At 41.8% G+C, this 18,659-nt stretch overlaps 1 pseudogene; it reads right to left on the reverse strand.

The window, feature by feature from the left end:
* Positions 1-17,477: 17,477 nt before the first annotated feature.
* On the reverse strand, positions 17,478-18,294 carry LOC100763086 (annotated as a pseudogene).
* Between the last annotated feature and the right edge of the window lie 365 nt (positions 18,295-18,659).

The raw sequence follows: 18,659 nt of genomic DNA on the forward strand, positions 1-18,659 counted from the left end.
TCTTCAACTTTAATGAACTTAGTATCATCTAAGAAACATACTTCTGGGTGTGTCTGTGGGGATATTTCCAGAGAGTTTTGGCTGAGATGGGAAGACTCACCTTGAATGTGGGGAGCACCACTTCACGAGGGAGCCTCATCCCATGAGCTGAACCAAATATAAAGGAGGAAGTGAATGAAATGGAGCGCAGCTTTCATCTCTCTTTGCTTTTTGGCAGTGCCACCCTTGAGGAAGTGATACTGGGCTACATACAAAAACAAGCCAGTAAGGAGCATCCTCCATAGTCTCTATTTCAGTTCCTGCTTCAGTTCCTGCCCGGCAAAGGAGGACTTCCATTAAAGGAGGACTATGACGTGGAAGTGTGAGATTAAATAAAACCTTTCTACCCCAAGCTGATTTATCAAATGGTCTTTATCACAGCAACAGTGAAGTTAAACTAAGACAGATATTGGTACCAGAGAGTGTGTACTGGCGTGATGGATCTTACCATGTTACTTGGGGGCAGGGCTGTAGAAGCATTTTGGCACTGGGGTTAAGAAAGGCCATTAATGCTCAGAGCTCACTGCCTTGAATGCCTGCCTTGGCTTCCCTTCATGATGGATTGTATACCATAAGATGAAACTCCCCCGACTCCCCCCACCACACACACACACATACACATTGCTTTTGTTCATGGTGCTTATCGAAGCCACTGAAAACAAGCATTCAGAGTTGTGGGTTAGAGAACTCCTAGAATGTTTACTGAGTGAGCTTGTCCTAGGGAGATGTAAAAACAAAAAGTCTGTTTAATCCAGATGGGACACCAGCAGCAGGTACATGTGTGATTCTGCCAAAGAACATCTTGGGAAACTGAGGAGTTTACTTGGATCACTTACAAAGAATGGGTGAAATACCACTTGACAGGAGCATGGGTGACCCTAGAACAGACACACAGACACACACAGACACACACAGACACACACACACACACACACACAGACACACACACACACACACAGACACACAGACATACACAGACACACACACACACACACACACACACACACACACACACACACACACACACACAAAACTAAAACCTCTCACCCAGCATGGGTGTATTTCCCATAACTACATAAATGAAGTCATGATTTCCCACATGTCATACTTGACTTTCCATACTCTGTATACTCTGGTACCTCCTGAGACCAAGGGCCAGGTGTGATTAGGACAGACTGACATATAGCTGGTAGTGGGGAGGGGCTGCAGGAGGGATGTTTGGCTGAGAAATAAGGTGAGGAGCTGATGACCTTCCTCACTTCTGTCTTCTGTGAGGGAATGTCAACAGGCCCAAACTTTGGGATAGTTTATGAGTGTTTGCCGTTGCTCTGAAGATGGTAATGATTGTTCTGTTCCAGGGACAGCATTCCACAACAGTGCCATAGGCAAAGCTTAATTGGCATTCTGCTGGGATTTGATGATATCAGAATAACAAAAGAAATGTGGACAGTTGAGGGGACTCAGCTAATGAGGAGAGCAAAGACACTATTGTTAACTGGCTAGGAGCCATTCATGTTACATGTTTGCAAAAAAATTGGTTGCTTTCTGCCTATGTTCTGGGAATTTGAGAGAGGCTGAATTTGAAAACAATGAACTAGTTTGTTTAGCAAAGGAAATTTCCAGACAGGATAGCACTCAGGCTGTGGCATGACTGCTGCTTATGGTTCTTTTTTGCCCAGAACCTTACTGACTTAAGAAGAAAATATTTGTTATTCTGCTGAAAGATCTGTTTTGAAATTTCTCCAAAACTCAAGTAGCAATTGGCTCATAAAATACTTATTATCACCGCATTTGTGTGACAAATGTCAGAAAGGTGAAGCAAAGCATAAGCTAGTGCAATGACACCATGTCACAAGGCACCAGCAATGAGAGTGACAAGAGCCTGAAGTGTCACCGAAACATCCTTTAGTGGGCAGAAAAGCTGATATCCTCTGAGAGCAGCAAAAGTCCATTTATTAGACTCTAAGGCAAGCGTAAGGGGCATGATTTTGAGGACTACATTAAAGTGGCACTTCTTCTTCTTCTGCCAGACGCTAGCCTGTTATTGCTCACAGCCTGACAGCTATCCAGCTGTCATTTCCTCCCACCAAGGTGGACTTCATTCTCTTAAAGTGTGAGCCAAAATAAATCCTTCCTAGTCTATGCCATGTGACAATCACAGATTTCAACTCTCATTGATGATTTGACCCTGCCTGCTTTTAGTTATGAAATACAAAGGAGATTTTCTGTGTTGTTCATAACCTCTGTGGTTACTCTAAATGAAACATACACATGTAAAGTTTAAAAGTCAACATCCACATATAAAACAATCAATATTTTGGGGATAAGCTTACTACCTCTGTCCAGATGACTGTTTCTATCTCCATCCATTTACCTGCAGTTTTCATTTTTCTTAACAGTGGAATAAGGTTCTACTGTATAAATGTACCATATTTTCATGATCCATTCATTAGTTAATGGACATCTAGGTTGTTTCCAATTTCTGACTGTTATAAATATTGCATTTCTCATGGCCTGTTGTAATAGGGTTGCAATAGAGCAGGCTTATTGTCTTGGTTGGTTATGTTTGTGTTTTTGCACTGGATCTAGACATCTGGAGTTATGATATTTGTGGTGTTTCTTGATGTAAATAGTTTATCTCACCTTTGTTGGGTGGGTGTTCTGTTCTTTGATTGCTGTTGTACCAATCTGACAGGTTGTGTGCCTGAAGACTGATGCTTGGTTTTCAGTCTTGGAGTCGCTCCGATTCCAACAGGCCAGATTGATGTAAATGAGCAGGGTAGCTGGTATGCTAGCAGGAGGAGGAAGAGTACTGACTTAAGCAGGACTTAGGGGCGAGCTCCATGAAGGGTGGCAGAGGCAGAACTAGTGGTACCTGGCTCTGGTCATGGATAGTGAGTCCAAAGAGATGGAAATGGGCTAGGAGGAGAGGCTGAGGTGATCAGTCAGCATAAGAGTTCTTTGGAGAGACAAGTGTGGAGGAGGGGAAAGAAAACATGGTAACCCACCTGGATCCCAGCCAAGTGTGGCTGGCTGGTAGAGAGAAATTTTGCAGTCATTGGGGAGTCACAAAAAATAGAGATGGTCTAAGAGGGATGGCTAAAATGGCAGTGAGGAAGAATTAGGGAACCCTGCAGCCACACCATAAGGCCAAGTTCCTGGGAGATGGATGTGACCTGGGAGGAGGGGCTCAGGCAGGCAGGCAACACGAAATCTAAGAGTACTCAGAAAGTCCAGAATGGAGCTTGGGAAAGGCGACACAGTAGACTCAGCCAAATGTGGCAGTTGTGGAACCCATGTAGAGAGAGTGGTTTTGAAATTCTGTGGGGAGTCACAAATTATGGAGATGGGCAGGAAAAACCACATTGTATCTTTCAATTCATTGCTCATTGCTTCTATGCTACATGAAAGTTTTATGTTTATACAGAATAGTATTGATAGCCCTAATATTTGTTGAGATCACTATTTATACAAATTTTTCATTAGTTTTCCTAGTGTTTCGAGGTAAATCTGTGTTATACACAAAGAATAATAATTTAACACCTCTCCCCACCTCCCATGTATACCTGAAGTCCCATCTTTTGGTTCAGCAGGATTGGCTCGTGCCTTCATTTTTAGTATAATGTTAAATGGAAGACACAATGAAGAGTGTACCTGAATACAAAGAACTCTGGGCAGAATGGAAGTAGGTGAAGGTTTTCCATTCATCAAATCCCATGAGCCTGAAAATTTTAATTCCCCTAAAACAGTGATTTAGAAACTGAAGGTCTATCTATATTTCCTCAATCTTTAACTTGAATTAACTTGTCTGATCTGCCAATTTCTGCCTCCCAGGTTTTTGTTAGAGGCAAGTGGTAGCATAACACTTCTGGAAAGAGTGAAGATATATTAAAGTCAGACACTTGTGCTCATCCCTTTGGCTCTCAGACAACCGAATCTATGGACTCTAAGCATGCTGGAAGAGGGAATGGCTGAAGCCTAGCTCCCACCAGAGAGTGGGCTGCCTGCTAGGAAGAGAAGTGACAGAGTGCTGATAGCTTGCAGGACAGACTGGGTATCTTGTAAAATGTAGGTGGCAGGCAACTTGGTAGATCCAGGCCACTTAGGTTTCTGCTCACAAGAGATACAGAAGGGGCTGCTGAGATGTAGCTTGAATAGCAAGAGATTAAAAATGAAGCTTTTTTCACGTTCAGTTTTTTCTAATGTTATTCATTTCTAGACTTACTGCAGTATGGCTGAAGAATATTGTCTTATATTTCTGCTTCTTGGCTTTGCTACACTTTTACAGTGACTAATAAGACCTCTGTTGCCATCAATGGTCATGCACTCAATGTTTTTATTATAGAGTCCCATCTACAACTACTTTACTTATTTATTTACATGCTCAGTTACTTTTTGTACACTTGATCTATCTTGGACCAAGATCCTTGGGTAAAAATCTCTTGCCATTGTGCTTCTGTTCCGTTTTCATTTGCCGTGCTCTACAGAAGAACAAGCCCAGGACCTCTTACATACTGGTGCATGCTGGGCCATAAATTCCTTCCTCAGTCCAGGCTTTCACTAAGTTGCCCAAGATGGGCTCAACCTTTCGCTCCTCCTGTCCCAGCTTCCTGAGTGGTAGGGTTACAGAAATACACGGTCACAGCTAGCTTATGTGTTTCTGCTTATTCTTCTTTATATTACCTACATTTATAATTTGGGTCAGTGATAGAGCTCTTGCCTTCTCACATGCATGAAGCCCTAAATTCAATCCTCAGAACTGTCAAAATGGTCATGCTTGGTGCATAGGTACATAGGCACTCAAGTGTTAGGTGCTGGGATGACTTTAACTTTTTTCCACCATTTTTTTATTCATTTAACATACCAACTACAGTTTCCCTCCCTCCTCTCCTCCAGTTCTCTCCCCCACCTCCCCCTTACCCCTCCCATCCCCTCTTTCTCTGTCTCCATTCAGATGGGGTAAGGCTTCCATGGAAATCAACAAAGCATGGCATATCAAGTCAAGGCTGAGCAAGGCATCCCACCATTGGGAGTAAGATCCAGAGAGCCAGCTCATGCATCAGGGAGAGACCTTGGTCCCACAACTAGGGGCCCCACAAAAGACCACCTACACAACTGTCACCCAGATGCCAAGGGCCTAGGTCAGTCCCATGCCAGCTCCCTAGCTGTCTGTCCAGAGTCTGTGAGCTCCCACAAGCTCAGGACAGCTGTCTCTGTGGGCTTCCCCATTGTGATCTTGACCGGACTTTAACTTCTTAAAAACAGCATGCCATGTCTATGTAGGAATATTCAATATCCAGTTAATTATTCTCCCCAAATTAACTTACAAACTTAATGATTGTAATAAAAATACAGCTAACAGGATTTCTTTCCATGAAGCTAGACAAGCTAGTTCTAATGTTCACTTGGAAACATAAATGCAGGGAAATAGCCACAAGCTTTTTAAAGGAAGGTCTTACTCATCCAGCAATTTGAAGTATAGCAACCAGAATAATGTGTGGTAGTTTATTGCTGAGAGGGTTTACTTACAGAATACAAGGGACAGCCTGGAAACAACAGATGGTGTGGGAACTTGATGCCCAATCCCTTAGAACCTCAAGTGTGTACTTGTTCTGAAGGTATGCTAGGAATAGTTTGGAGACAGATAAGACTGGAGTCAGACCTTGTGCCAGGCACTCAAAATCAAAACAACTGTAAAGCAAGAGACCATAAAGAAATAAAGTAAATAGATGGAGAATTACAGGATTGGGAAGAATTTCTTAAAATAGTATGAAACTTTAGAATGGTAAGATAAAATTTTGACAAGTGATGCTGGGTTAATAATACAAAGCTACCACATAGCCAAAACACCGCATAAAAAGTCAAAAGACAATTGAAAAGGTATTTACAAACTGCAACTCCTAGAATGTTTAGTCTTCCTGTTGTGGAAAATCAAGAAAGGAAATTTCAGCCAATAAAAAATCAATCACAAAGGAGGCTGGAGAGATGGCTCACAAGTTAAGAGCACTTGGTGACCTTCCAGCAGGCGTGGGTTATGTTTCCAGCACCCACATCGGGTGGCTCACAGCCACCTGTAACTCCATCGCCAGGAAGTCTGATATCCTCTTCTGGCCTTCATGGCTCTATACTCACATGTGAATACATGAAAGCACATACACATACATAATATAAAATAAATCTTTTAAAAACTTGTGTGAAGACAATTCATTATGAAAGAAATGGTTCCTAAAATATGGAAAGATGCCCAGCTTTACTCACAATACAAGAATCCGCATTAAAGCTAAACTGAAGTAATATTGGTGTCATCCTCTCTGCTCTCCATCCATCCTTCAATCCCTATGTTATTACTTGAGGTAAGGTACTCATGTCACAATTCATATACAAACACTGTCTACAGTTGAATACTGCATCATAATACTGTTGTATTATTTTACTTTTTGTTTTTCTCCAAGTTAATAATTGCCTTGCTTATTATTATTATTATTATTATTATTATTATTATTATTATTATTATTATTAGAATTTTTATTAACTTTTAACTCTTTAATAGCTTTCCCCATAGCTTCCAAGAGCCTCCCAGTGTACTTTCACACAAGGTCAATGACATTAAATAATTGGTCATTTCTACCTTTGCTTAGAGACATGCTTTCTGGGAATCTCCATTTCCCCCCCAAAATTAGTGTGCACTAGGCTTGATAAGTAACAATATCCCAAGGTTCTTTTATTATCATCTTAAAACTTCACTTGCTTTTCTTGAGTTGAGTCCTGTGTTACTGGGATCTCACGCTTTGTTGGAGAGGAGAGTGGGAGCTTGATCAGGAGGATGAGCGCAGGATCTGACTTCTGGGGCTTGTAAACTGTACGCCTGAGATAGCATTTGTATTCCACTGCACAGGAATCAACACTACTGCACAAGGGAGAGAATGTGAGGAGTACAGTATCCAGAATGGGTGGTGTGAAAAGGCAAAAATATTTGGAAAAGTATATTGTTCTCAGACGGCTTTTATCATAGGCTTTGCCACCTCCAGAGAGTCAACTCTGTCACCTTTAGTGTGATCAGTACAAAGCGTCTGACTGGGTAATCTTGGCTGTGACAGACCTGGCAAAGTCTCAGACTGAAGAGGCTGTGGGGGGAACCAGACATGGTGTGACTAAGATGGGTCTGCACTGCTGCTAAACTTTGCCATTGGGGCCTCCTATAGGCAGGCAGACAGCTTTGTTGTCTCTAAAAATTGACGAAAGGCACAAATATCTTCCTCCCTTGACACTGAGTTCCAGACTTCTCTAAGCAAACCCCCTGACAACTGTTTTGACATTTAATTCAAACTTCTAATACTGTCCTCAGATTGAAAAGAAGAACAATCACCATTCCAAGAGCGTTTATTCAACATTTAAATCCAGCCTGGACAAACCATGGCCCAGAAGGGAAGCGTCAATGTGAAAGAAACAAAAGAAGTCTAAGAAACCAACAATCTACTAGTAAGAAATGAAGGCCCGATGTAAGAAAGCGTGGGGATCCCATAGACGGCACAGGGGTTGCTCACTAGGCCAGGGTTACAGCCTTCTGCAGTAAACACTCACTCATGTTGAAATGAAATGTAGGCTGGTCCTACCCTCTGGAATGACCGTGAAATGTGGGGTGGGTTGACCCTGTTAGCAGGCATTTAGATGGAATGTAACCCATGACATTTGTTCTACAAGCATTCACTGGTGGAGCAGGAGGTTAAAGGGCATATTTTCTTCTCTCAAAGAATCTACAACTGAGGAGATAACGGCTAAGTTAACAACATAAAATAAGATGAAAACAGGACTGCGTGAAAGAACCAGAGAAATGCCTTCCAACTGGGAGATGGAGAAGGGTTCCCAACAAATTTGGTATCTGTTACTGGGTAGCTTGGAAGTGTGTCCCAAAGGCTCACGTGCTAAAGGACATACCATGTCATCAGGACAACTACCTTTGGGAGGTAGTGCCCAATAAAAGGAAGGTAGGGATTCCGGGACTCTAGTCTCCTTCCTGTCTTACCCCATGCCAATCCCCTGCCCTAGGTGCTGTTCTGCTGGGGAGTTCTCACTGCTGTGCCTTGTATGTCTCTGTATGGCTCTCAAAATTGAGGAACTTAGCTGAATAAAACATCTCAACCTCCATGAACTTCCAACCCTTGGTTCTGGGAAACAGTCATAATGCAAACTAGCATTTATTCTTGTGTGAACTTTGATATTTAGCCTACAGACCAGTGTGACTTCTCCCCAAGAGTTAGAAATTTTGGTCAAGAAATCTTTAGTTGGTTGTATTTTTCTTTAATGAGCCATTTTAATCTGCTGATCTCCCCCACTAAGCTATTGTGGTCTGCTTGCTCAAGTGAGCCTCTTCAAAATATAAAACCGGGTTATACTTTAAGGAGAAGTTTCCTATTAACTAACATTGGCTTGATTCCAACAAGGCATCCATTTTAAAAGTATACCATGACTATAGGTGGGGAGATAACAGGCATATTTTTAAGGTATAAAACACCTTAATTTCACAAAGATCAACACAGAGGAAGAAGTATACCTGTGGAAGCATGAGACATGGTATGGTGATATGTTATTTATGATTTATTAAAGCTTGCCTGAGGATTCAGAAAGCAAAGTCAGTCACAAGCCATAGAAGCCATGCACATACCTCGGTCTTTCACAGTACACAGCCCATGTAACTAGGCAAAGCAATCCTGGAACTGTCAATCAATCCATCCAAGTGAACTTTGGTTAAGAAAAATGGGAGAAGCACTTACTAAGTGTATCCTTAAACAATGCTCACTCTGTATTCCTAAGGATTTTACTTTAATGGGTTGCTTTTTTAATGTTTTTATGATTTTTTAAATTAAAATATAATTACATCATTTTCTCCTTGCTTTTATTCCTCCCTCCAATGCTTTCATGTACCCTCTCTGTGGTGGTTTAAGAGAAAATGGTCCCCATAGGGAGTGGCACTATTAGGAGGTGTGGCTTTGTTGGACTGAGTATAGCCTTGTTGGAGGAAGTGTGTCACTGTGGGAGTGGGCTTTCAGGTCAGGTCTCACAATCTCATGTTATGCTCAGTATGGAGCACAGTTGCTTTTGTTGACTGTGGATCAAAATGTAGAAGTCTCAGTTCCTTCTCCAGCATCATGTCTGTCTGCATGCTGCCATGAGGATAATGGACTAATCCTCTAAAACTGTGAGCCAGACCCAGTTAAATGTTTTCTTTTATAAGAATTGCCATGGTCATGGTGTCTCTTTACAGCAATAGAAATGCTAATTAAGACACTGTCCATTCCTCTCTCTCAAATTCATGACCTCTTTTTCTTTAACTGAACATACACACACACACACACACACACACACACACACACACAGAGAGAGAGAGAGAGAGAGAGAGAGAGAGAGAGAGAGAGAGAGAGAGATGAATGCTATAGATATATAGAAATACGGGTAGGTATAGGTATAGATATAGGTGGAGCAGAGCCTAGTCCACTGTGGGTCATTAGGCATGTGGTATGGGGTTATAGAAAAAAAAAAGATGAGCAAGCCAGTAAACAGCATTCCTCCTGGGTTTTGCATCAGTTCCTGCCTCCAGGTTCCTGCTTTGAAAGCCTGTCTTGGATTCCCTTCAAGATGGACTATACGCTATAAGATGAAATAAATTCTTTCCTCTTAGCTTCCTTGAGTCACAGTGCTTATCACAGCAATAGATAAGTAAAATAGTGTAGACATAGTGTTCTCATTTTTGTTGAATTCATTTAATTTTCACTGAGTTCCAGGAATTTTTAATTTCTTTCTCAAGCTCTCCAATGTGCTGTTCATCTTTCAATAGTGAGCAGTTCAATCTCAATGACTTTGTATACATTGCATAGTTTTTCTTGCTATTGATTTATAGTTTGATTCCACAGAACAGAAATTATTTCAATTCTCCTGTATTGTTTAACACTTTCTGTGTGTTTTGTTGTATGATCTGTCTAGAGAAAATTTCATGGGTGCTGAGAAGAAAGTATATTCTGCAGAGTGCATATGACATCTTTGGTAGAGTTGATCTATAATGTTATTTACCTCAGATGTTTCTCTGCTTATATTTTTTCATGAATGACCTGTTATTGGTGAGAATTGAATATTGAATTTACTCACTGTTACTATACTGGAGTTGATCTTTGTCTTTAGATTCAGTGGTATTCATTTTATGAAACTCATTGCACTATGTGCAGTGAGTATAGGTTAATTGTAACATCTTATTATGTAACATATATTTCTCCCCCAAACTTGCCGATGATGTCAGAAGTGAAAGAGGGTTGTCTTAGGTTCTACTGCTATAGATGCCATGACCACAGCAACTCTTAAAAAGGAAAACAATTAACTGTGGCTTACAGTTCAGAGATTAAGTCCATTATTATTATGGTGGGAAGCATGGCAGCACACAGACAGACATGATGCTAGAGAATTGATTGAGAGTTCGACATCCAGATCTGAAGACAACAGGAAGAGGGAGGGACAAGAGGCCTGGCTTGAGTTTCTGGAATCTCAAAGTTCACCCCGAGTGACTCACTTCTTCCAACAAGGCTGTACCTACTCCAGCAAGCCTACACACCTCCTATGGGTGGGGGGCGGCATTTTCACTCAAACCACCTCAGCAGTCTTATGGATTATGTCTTCTCCATCTCATTCTTGCATAACTTTCATGATTTTATGAAGAAAAGAAAATTGATGAAAGTGGCATTCCATCTGATTTTGAAGAACATATTCCTCCTACCATGCCTTAATGTTCAGCAGATGGGGCTAATGTAGGTATGTGTGTAACACGACTGTTTCAGAACTGGCACCAATCAAACACTTATAAATGTCTATTTTCTACTCCCCTAGTTTTGATGACAAGGGCTCTGCCATTCATTCTTTCATGACTTTGTTCAAGTCACAGATACTTATTAGAGTACCATGTCCTGTATCTGCTGGTCTGGCAAAGTGAATGGACTCCACTGAAGGAAACTTAGAGTACACATGGATTTTTGTCTCATGTGTCTGGATATCTTTTAAAGATATTCTTTAAGATAATTCACGTAGCAAAGAAAATTCTAACGGATTTAACAGATAATAACTAAAATGGAAAAAAACAATAGTATATTCAATTATGTATACCGATAATGTTTGTGTACAGAATGTGGCTTAGTTATAAATCTAGACTGAAATACTAAGGCAACCACTGAAAAACATTTTTAAAAAGAAGAATAGTTGATATTCCAAGAAAAGAGAAAAAATAGGATAATATAAAATGCTTAATTTAAACCATAAAAAAGATTAAAAACAGGAGGTTTAGTTCATTGTCATCATGGCAGGAAACACGGCAGCATGCAGGAAGACATGGTGCCAGAGTAGTTGAGAGTTCTACATTCTGATCCATAGGCAGCAGGAAGAGAGATATACTGGGCCTGCCTTGAGTTTTTGAAACCCAAAGCCCACCAGCATCCACATACTTTCCCCAACAAGACCACACCTACTTCAAGAAGGCCACACCTCCTAATCCCTCTCAAGTAGTGCTACTCTGGTGACCAAGCATTCAAATATATAAACCTATAGGAGCCATGCTTATTAAAACCACTACACTCTTCTTTAATTCCTTATAGCTTTCTGTTCACTATGTAAAATTAACACAAAGCTTATCTCATTTTATTGGAATTTTTGCAGTATGTGTTAGCCCATCCTTTTACTTATAAATCTGTATATGTCTTTATACTTAAATTGTGTTTCTTGTATACAGCATATACCTGGATCTTGTGTTTTTATTTATTCTGACAATTTCTGTCTTTTAATTAGTATATTTGGACTATTTTCTAAATACAGCTGAATGACCAAGATATGAAAAGGAAAAACTTTAAATGTATTTACTTTAATGAAAGACGTGGACCTAAAATAGCCACTTAATGTGTACTTCTAACTACATGGCCTTCTGGAAAGGAAAAATCACGAAGATAGTAAATGGGTCAGTAGATGCCAGGGATGAGAGAGAAAGCAGGGTGAAGCATAAAGAGCTTTTAGGACAGAAAAGCTACTCTATATGAACACTAGTAAAGGGCACATGCCTTATATCTGCCCAACTCAAATAGTATGCAACCCTGATTTAAACCAAGGATCTTGCGCAATTATGGTATGCCATTTGTCTTCACTGGGGTTTCTATTGCTACAAGAAAACAACATGACCAAAAAAAGCAAGTTGGGGAAGAAAGGGTTTATTGGGCTTACACTTCCACATTGCTGTTCATCACCAAAGGAAGTCAGGATCAGAACTCAAACAGGGCAGGAACCTGGAGGCAGGAACTGTTGCAGAGGCCATGGAGAAGTGCTGCTTACTGCCTTGCACCCCTGGCTTATTAAACCTGCTTTCTTATAGAACCCAGGACCACTGGCCCAGGAATTGCACCACCCACAATGGGAGACCCTTCCTCATCAATGATTGAGAAAATGCCTTACAGCTGGATCTCATGGAAGGAGGCATTTCCTCAACTGAGCCCCCTTCTTCTCTGATGACTCTCACTTGTGTCAAGTTGACACCAAACCAGCCAGTACACTGATAAATGCTCATTAATTATGACAAATACATCTTGTAGCACGAATTCTAATTGTTTTCTAATAATTAAAAACTCAGAGTCAGCTATCGGCGGGTGAATGCTGAAAGATCAGAGAAGCAGAGCAGCCAGCCACTAGAATTCTTACCTCTATCAATGCTCAGACCAAAGGGGGGAACCTGTCCTCAGACTGCATTCTCAGACTGACTGCTCAGACTGCAATGAGCTCCTGTCTCCTTCTGCCTTATACTCCTCTCTCTGCCCAGCCATATCCCTGCCTGTCTCCACTTCCTTAGTGCTGGAATGAAAGGCATGTGACTCCCAAGTACTAGGATTCAAGGTGTGAGCCACCACTGCTTGGCTCTGTTTCTCTTTTAGACTGGATCACTTTGTGGAGCCCAGGGTGGCCTTGAACTAACAGAGATCCATCTGCCTCTGTCTCCCGAGTGCTGGGATTCAAGGCGTGTGCAACCACTGCTTGGCCTCTACGGCTAACTAGTGTAGCTAGCTCTATGCTCTGATCTTCAGGCAAGGTTTATTTGTTAGATCATAAACAAAACAGCCATAATACCTCTCTGGTATGGAGTTCAGATAGTGTAAGAGAGATGAATATGCTGGAGTAGGGAATATGTGGGAAATCTCTGTACCTTCCAATTCAATTTTTCTGTGAACCTAGCACTGTTTACAATACAGTCTATTAAGTATATGTACATATGAACACAAGTGAAAATATGCACTCATGCACATTCATGAAACACACACATACACAACAACAACAATGGAAACTTGTCTGAAAGCATCTCAGATTCCCTGAGCATCTGCTGGGGTGAACAGGTCTCTAGCAACCATCTTCAGATGATGTCCACTTCATGAATGAGTGTTTCAGGGCCTCTCTACACAAGAGGAAACAAGATGGAGATAAAGAAAACCTGATCAGAAAGTGCGGTATTCATCCAGTGAATCTCTGGCTAATCAAGGCTGGTCCCAGGTCTCAGCTCATCACTGTTCTCAAATCTGGCATTGTCTCTCTGGGTCTCAGATAGTCTAGTTCATGGAGGCTTTCTATGTAAATGCTTTGTTCTTATTAGGAAACTGTAGGCTGCATGCTAACCAGAGAACATACCCAAGCTGGGGGTATGGACATCTTTTTCAAATGTTAAAGCCACACTCCTTAACGGATGCTTACTTTACCCACATGTAGGTGGTTCCAAATATCAATTCCACCCACTGCTCCCTGCATTATCCATCACAGACTGGAGGGAGAGGTCAGGAATTGAGGATACAGAGACAAAATAAGAAAGGAAATAGAAATGGCTTTTTCGTGTTGTAAATACGACTGGAAGAGAAATGAGGACTGAATGCAAACCCTATGGAGGTCATCAGATACCATTCAGATGGGACCCACTGCCACCTCAGCACACTCCCCGCCCCCTGACTTTGGCCCTGCATGCTTGTTTGTCCTGGCTTAGATTCCCCCATCCCTTTTTGCCAGCTGCCCCAAAGTATGAACTTGCACAGCAGAGCTTAGGCACAAATCTATCTTTGGAAGTTCTTCCTCTCTTTCCACTAAATATAACCCACCCCAGCTGTCTAGTGCAATTTGTGACAGACCCCCACAGTGACCCACTCTACAACCAAGGAAAACAGAGATGATCTATTGAGTGTGACACTGTTCTCCCAACCACTGCCTCCCTCCTTCTGTTGCTATCACAACTGGCTTTTCTGTGAAGACTTTCTGGAAACATCCGATTCTTGTAGGAGTCATTAGGTTTTTAAATCAGGTATAGTTGGTATCTCATAGGTTTTCTTGTTAAACTAGGATGCTCAAGATAAAGATGATTTATAATTTTCACAGATGTATTTCTTGCACTTAGGGAGGCTGAGGAATTCAAGGTAAAGACGCCGTATCTGGTAAGGGTCTTCTTGCTATACCATCACTTGGCAGAAAAACACGGGCAAGGAGACAGAAGGGCCTGGCTTGTTTTGTCAGAACACTAGTATTGTCACCATGAGGGTTGAGCCCTGACAGCTTAATTATCTTTGAAATGTCCCACCTTATAATGCTGTTATAATTAGTACTGCGACAATTAAATTCCATAAGTTTTGGAGGGGAAAAATATTCAAATCACAGAATAGCAGTGGTGTTGCCTGGGATTTGGGGTTCATAATACAATTCAAAGAAGAATACAAAAGTTAGAACTGGTAGTAATACCAAGATAGTCTTTGCACTGGCAATAAAGGCCATTATCCACCGGACATAAACAAAACAAAACAGCTCATGATGACCTTGAACTGTGCTCATACACCGTGCTTTTCCTTTGGCTAGTCATCCTAAGCAAGAACCACTTGAGTACATATGATTCATTTTTGCACATTGTTCTAACCTGAGCTTTTAATTTTAGACCAGGGATCCAAGTTAAATATTTCATGTGAACAGACCAAGAATAGAAAATGAGGAAAAAAGAAAAATAGAAAAGCCACCATTATCCAAATTACAACACCCATGAAGCAGTGGTGACAAATCAGGCATTGTGCAGCACATGTCTTCATCAACTGGTAGCCCCCAGCCCACTGCAGTATCCAAACTCTTGTCTCCTTGGGTTCTGCTTCCTCTACAAGGAAACTACTGGCCAATAAGCTCTCAAAATTGTCCTGAGTGAGTTACAACCCTTAGAAGGCTTTTTGGCCTTACGATAGCTAAGTCCAAAGGAATGCACTTCTCAGGGTGATGGAGTCCTCTGTGATCTGGATAAGAGCAGCATCCAGACTTCCATTTTCATGTGGCTAGTTGTAAGCCCTGTCCAGAAAGAACAGGGTGGTCAGCTTTAGCCCATTTCCCTTGGGAGTTTGTCTAGAGTCCTACCATCATCTGTGATCTGAAAGTATTCTACCTTCTGGTCCCTCTGTCTTTGGACAAAGTAATGGTTCATTCTTCCTCCCAGTCATGGCTCAAATAACAGCCCAAATATGATTAAAATATCTGTGGGTACCTCATGGTGTGGAGATGGACTATAGCCTTTCTCCAAATTTCCTCTTGTCATTTGAATGTGTGTGTTGAAATCTATCACCAAAGTGACACAGAAGGTGGGCCTTGAGGAAGTGCTTGAGACCCAAGCTGTGCTCAGGATTGGAATTCATATCCTTATAAAGGAACAGCAGAGAGCTGTCCCAGTCTCTTTAATTTGCCATGTCTTGTCAATACTCATCTCTGGGAGGATGCAGGAACAAGGATCCATTCAGAAAGAAAAGGAGCTGGCCCTCATGAGACACTGAGCCTGCCAGTGCCTTGATTTTGGTCTTCTCAGCCTTCAGGATTATGAGAAGTAAGCCCCTATTTGGATAGTTATCTGGTCCCAGGTACCTTGTGAGGCAGCAGGGATGGATTAAGACATCTTCAGTTTCCATTGCTATACAAGGAAGATAACTTCCCTCAGTTTCTCCAGATTGAGAGGAGAAATCCAAGGGTCTAGGAGTCCTGGTGCTAACTCCCGAACTTCAATGAGTGACTTTGTGTTCTATCCACAAGATTTAATTTTTAAAGTAGAATTTGCTGTACCTCAGCCACATATGATGTTTTTCAAAATTTCTGTTTTGGAGACCATTGGGCTAGGAGCCTCTGTGGCACGAAAAGCCCCCAATTCTTTACTTGCCCAGGCTGAGAAAATCTGATTACTGAAGAATGCCATTCCTACCCTTGGCTCTCCACTGATATCAGTCCCAGACCAGCCTCTAGGGAAATGCTAAACAAGGCTCCAACACTCTGATTAATGCTTCATAGGCCAGACAGGTTCCTTGATTATTTTTATTTACTCACTCACTTGGGATTTTAGACAAATTCTATAGTAAGACCAGTCCTATTACAGTCTATCACCACAGTTTATAAATCCCACCACTGAAATATATGCCCTATTTATAGTATGAGCTAAATCCTGTGGCATACAATTATTCACCAAGCCCCAAGCAGATCTCCCTGTGCCCTGAGCGAGGCCAGTGAGCAGGAAACACAAGTGGCAGAAATCGTTTAGTTGGATGGCATCAGCTGCAGAGACTTCCTACTACACTGTCTTCCAGGTCAGAGATGAGGACTGAAGTTTTTGCATAGTAAGCCAAGACAAGATTCAGTAGCTGTTCAAGGCTTCACAGACAGGCTATATTTAGATAACAAGGGAAGGACGTAAGGGAAAAGAATTCTTATAGTGTGCTGGAAATTATAAAGGCTCAGTTTTATACTTGGAAGCAAGCTCATGTTGTACGCATGAGAAAACAGAATGCGAAAGAGTCAAGAGTTTGCTTACAGAGCCGGGCAGGGTGGTGCACACCTTTAATCCCAGCACTTGGGAGTCAGAGGCAGGTGAGTTCAAGGCTAGCCTGATCTATATAGCAAGTTCCAGGACAGCTGGAGCTACATAGTAGGGAGACTGTCTCAATTTGTTTTTCTCACAGTAAGTGGTAGAGGCAACTTTTAAGGTAGGAGACCTGATCCCTGTATGCCATGTAGCAGTGTCTAGAATGAATGAGATCACAGTGGAGTTTCAGCAAAACTGTGAACTATCCAAATTTGTCTCCTGGACCCTAAACCCCCTTTTCCTCATCTTGGGCACTAACTGCTGGTGAGTTTCACACCTAATGGTCATTATCTCTGGATGACTTAAGCCATCAGGCAGTTGTGGGTATCCTCTGAGATATGCATGTGGGAGAGCATTTCAAATCCACACACCAATGGAAACAGTTAGAACATCCACTGCTTCTTCACAGTCTGAGAGTTTAATAATCCACCTTTAGGCCTCCAACAACTAGAACCAAACTGCCTTTGTTGGAGTCAAGGCTTGCATTTCTCCATCATGCATCTTATCCCTATAAAGCTTGGGGTTCAGAAACAGACAACTCTTCCTCCAATTACACTAAGCTCGTTTATCCTCTACAAACAAAGTTATTTTCATCCACTCCTTGGATCCTCTCAATAGGAGTCTTATCTACCCCTATGATCTCTCTAGAACCTGTCCTGCCTCGCCTTTTATGCAAAATGCTCATCTAGGGTCAATATGCCAAAACTTCTCTCTCTGCTTCTAAAGTCAAAGGTTACTGGAAACACCCAGATCATTACAAATATAAGTGATCTCAACTTAGCTGGAACCTTGGTGCCTCCATTAGGAAACCCTGTTATTTGCTCTTCAGTGTGTTGGGGGAAGAAATGGCATGGTTTTTTTTGTTGTTGTTGTTGTTTTTACTTAAACAGTCTTTAATGAGGCACACCTACTCTTGCATCTTCTCAATCATTTCTTCCTTGTATTTGCCCTTCTCCTTTCCTACTTGTCAAGACTTGGCTTTGTTTCCCAGGATCTTCTTTCAGTCTTCGTCCAGCTTTAGCCTGGTGATAACCACCTTGCTGGGGTGGATGCCCACATGGTCAGTGCCATTAGCCTTTTCTTGCTGCACTCCTTCAATATAGATGACTCACTTCTTCCTGTACACCTGGACCACTTGGCCAATCTGCTGACCTTTGTAGTGCCCTCAGATAACCTGAACGTCATCATCCTTTCGAGTGGGCATAGATTGAACATTGTACTTCTGTCTCAGCTCTTTGGAAAGAGGGGAAGACATGATCTTTCTCCGGATGTGAGAAGATGCATTGAAATGCTGTTTGTGGTTCTTGCTTTGGTCAGAAGTCACCGAAGAGATTGAACTTCATTTCGGCGGCTGTGATCCAGCGATGGCCGCAATAGGAAAGAGCAAAAAATGGCATGTTATCTCCCATTGCTATTGTACTCTCACTGTGATAAAAATATTTTGACCAAAGCAACTTAGAGGAAGAAAAGGTTTATTTGGATTATGCTTTCGGGTCACAGTCCATCACTGAGAGACGTTAGGGCAGAAACTTGAGATACCATTCCCTCCCCTCTAAGTCTCCTATCTTTCACCACTTTTCCCTTCCAGCTTCATACACATTCTTTTTTAAAACCCCCTGAGTCCACTTAGCCTGTATATGCATGGGCGTAGGATCATTTACTGAGCAACGACAGCATCTCAGGGGCCACATCCCCGAAGAACTCCCTG

The sequence above is a fragment of the Cricetulus griseus genome, chromosome 6 (assembly GCF_003668045.3).
Source record: "Cricetulus griseus strain 17A/GY chromosome 6, alternate assembly CriGri-PICRH-1.0, whole genome shotgun sequence".
In the NCBI taxonomy this organism is placed as follows: Eukaryota; Metazoa; Chordata; class Mammalia; order Rodentia; family Cricetidae; genus Cricetulus; species Cricetulus griseus.